Genomic DNA, 3917 nt, shown 5'->3' on the forward strand with positions numbered 1-3917 from the left:
AATAAACCTGCTTCCTGCCAAGAAATCCCACCATGATTCAACTTCTGAAAATACTAACTCCTTCCACTGTCTGCACAGCTTTACAGCATTGCTAATATCTCCATGACTCGTGACCCCTTTTCTTTTTTTTTCTGTTTCCTGGAACACACTTTGGGAAATGCTGATTCTTTTTTTTTCTTTATTGATTAAGGTATTACATATGTGTCCTTATACCCCCATGACCTCTTTTCTTGTTGAAAAATATAACCTACAGATCCAAGAAAATCTACAAACCCCAAGCAAGATAAACACTGAGAAAAGCATAGCGACTTGCATTATAATCAAACTGTTGAAAACCAATTATAAAAAGAAATTTTTGAAAGCAGCCATAGATCAAAGAACAAAGACGAGAAATACTGCTGACTTTTTATCAGAACTAATGAAAGCAAAACATCGTTAATGTGCTGAAAAACAAGAGCAGGTTTGGTTAAAGAGACACCAAGATGAGAAGAAAGGAAAGGGCATTGAAAGAAACAGGAATAAAAGAAAAAAACATAACTTGCTCTTTCTTTTACCTCCCCTAGCAAACACAAGACATATTTGCATTAAGTTTTCTTAAGAGAGAAATAATTACTGCATACTCTTAAAGCTCTTGGTAATTTTCAGATGGTTGTGGTTGATATTTCAAATATGAAACAAAAATTGTGTGCCCATTTACATGAATGAAAATGAACTGAAGATATTCAATGAGAAAATGTATTTGATTTTAAACATATTTACCTAACAGAAATAATAAATCAATGAACAGAATAAATGTAACTAAATACATATATCATTTGCAAAATCCTAACAACCCCCATTATATTGCTTTATGGAATATGGAAATTGGAGAGCTGCTTATCTTTTTGTTGGTGTGAAAGAGAACACTGAAAATTTTCCTATTTTGCATTTGATTAATCCAGTTACATTTGTACTATCTCTTGAGATTGAACATGACTGGCATCCATACTTTTATTAAAACATATGTTCCACATGTAATCTTATACATGCTAAAAGCATGAATTTTTTCAAAGAAGCCCTAATAATAGGAAAGACCACAATTCTGACATTACCTATTTTGACAATTTCCTGTTGTCACACACACACACACACACACACACACACACACACACACACACTCTGCCTTGTAACAAGCACCCAAACCGAATGGCTTCACATGACAATCATTGATTATTTCTAGGGTTGATGGATCTTGACAAGACAAGGAAAAGAAGTTTTCATCCAACCACATATATGCAGCCAGCTGAGCACTGGCTATCTGGGTTGGGTTGGGGTCCTTGGGTGGGGCTCTGTTCTCTCTTTTCTCCTCCTCCTGGGACCCAATGACTGGCTGGGGCAGAAGCATAAGGGAAAAAGCAGAATCATGCAAGGCCTCTGGGAGCCCAGGCCCACTACCATCCCATCTCATTCTAGTGGCTGGAGCAGGTCATATTGCTGAACTCAGTCATTGTGGAAGGAATTGCAAAGTCACAGGTCACAGAGGGTGGATACAAAGAAGGGTGAATAATTAAAGAAATTAATGAAATCTATCTAGTCTATGAGACAAATGGAAAGACCTGTAAGACACACTTGAGAGTGTGTCTACCATGAATAGTCCATTGATACTAAGAGGATTTACTTCTCAAGTCTATGTAACTAAATCCCAGAATTCAAGGCCTTCAGTGGGGCTGTCTTTACCTTTTGGCTGCTCTCTTCATGCTGCCTTTGTAAATAGTGCCTTACCCTGAAAGTGGACTGGTCAGAGCATTGGCTAGGACTGAAGGAAATATGGTATTGGGGATACTATTTGTGCACTGCATTTTGCCACCGTATCACTAATCCATGCATCTTGTGTTCAAGTGACTGTGCTGGCTTTATTACAGGTGTTCTAGAAAACAATGTTAAAGAAAAGAAATAAAGATTTGGGGCTTAGAAGGCAACTTATAAATGTTTTTCTTTAATAGGTTGGTGTATTGAACAAAGATATGGCAAAGGAAGGGAGGTTCCCAAAATAATGCATTTTCATAGATGTTGTAACACATATAATTTTAAAATACTCATTTGCTTATGTGATGTTCAGATCTGTTACTTAATATGACCCCAGAATAAATAACAGTTATTTAAAAAGTCTAACTGCAAAGTCATCAGTATATTCTAGTTCTCTTATTCACAAGCTCTCTCCTCTAATTGTGCCCATCAAATCTTCTAAGGTAAATCATCTTAAAAAATAAAGGGGTGGCAAAAATAGGCTTACAGTTGTGAGTACACAAAACAGTTCATTCTTGTATTTGTATTTGTTAATTACTATATTACTTATTTGTATTACAACTATAAACCTACTTTTGCCAACCCCTATATATATTCTTTTTACTGTATACTTTATTTTCTTCATGTTTTTTTCCAGCAAATGAAATCTAAAACTGTGCAAATAACAAAATATTTTGGTGCTCACTACTGCTTTCTAGACTTTTAAATTAAAAATTCTGTACTGTAATAATTTTTAATAGATTAAGACATTATTTTCTATGGTTGCTAAAAGTTTTCTATTGAGTTTTCAAGCATCCGGAAGTGAATATTAAGGTCATTTTCTTCATGAGGCAGTGACACAATTAATTCATTTGGCAACATTCCTTCAGTTGTTTTATCTTTTCTTTTTTTCTTGCTTTGTATCATACATTTTGAAGTGATTGGTTTACACACATAGCGAAACAGGTGAATTAAAAGGTTTCATAAAAAGTGTCAAGAAATGTCAGCATTAAAAATATACTTACATATTTGTAACATGGTCAAAATGCAGTCATTTCTGCTTAAAACTGCAGGAGGGCATCTGAGTAATAACTAATGTTTGAGCAGCCTTTTAAAGTTTTCAAAGCACACCCAGCTCTACTGAGCTGTGGTTCAGAGGAGACTTGCTGAAAGTCACCTTGCAAATAAGATGCAGAGCCCATCTCCACATTTTCTGATTTTTAAACTTTGTATCTCAGGAAGCAGTCTGCAATCTCCATAACCTTGCAAAATCTCTCCACTCTTTAGCATTTTTCTCAAATGTGTATAAGCTCAGTTTAGACTACACACATTGGCAAGGTCATCCTCAATTGTTGTTTGGACGCTATGTTCTGCCTTTACGACTAAATTGGGAGGTTATTGTAGGTAGAGGGCTCCTGTGCTGGCTGTTTCTTTAACAGCCCTGTCCTGTGCATGCAGCCTTAACCTCTCCAGCCTAATTATATGCTCATTAATATTGAGGGACAGAATATAAAGAAACGTTTAGTCATCAGTATAATTTATAGCATTTCATAGTTCAAACTAATTTGAAGTTTCTTTGAGTTCATACATGGGATTTGAGTGCACAGAGGCATGTCCCTAAATCAAGGATTCTGTAGTGATAAACGGCATTGGGTTTCCAGAATAAATGAAAGGAGTCTGGTTTAAGTGGGGTTTGCAGAATTTTGTTGATCCAAACTATGTTTTCTGCAACTTAGATTAATTTTCTCACTTTCCACTCAGTGAAGTTCTTAAGTCTCCTTCTTACAAAATACATGTGTGTTTTTCTGCTCGGAACGTTGAAAGGTTTCCAGCAGGTCCTGAAAGCTCAGTATTTCATCCTCTGCAGTTTCAATGGACTTTTTTTTTTCCTTAATAGCTTCGTGAAACTGGAGAATAATTACCTTTTCAGTGACTGTTAAACTGATGGCATTTTTAAACAAAAAGCTGGCAGCAAGAGTTATGTCAAGCTAGCGAGCACTGAAGAGTGGTTTGGCCTCTTTGCAACTCACCTCTGAGACAGCAGACTCCCTCTGTCCTGCCAAGTGCAGCATTAAGAAATCACACAATGGAGAGCGAGGCGGAAGCCGGGATGTTTTTGCTCTGGGTGTAGAGTTCTGTATCTCCACAAACTG

The sequence above is a fragment of the Myotis brandtii genome, unplaced genomic scaffold, assembly GCF_000412655.1.
Source record: "Myotis brandtii unplaced genomic scaffold, ASM41265v1 scaffold866, whole genome shotgun sequence".
In the NCBI taxonomy this organism is placed as follows: domain Eukaryota; kingdom Metazoa; phylum Chordata; class Mammalia; order Chiroptera; family Vespertilionidae; genus Myotis; species Myotis brandtii.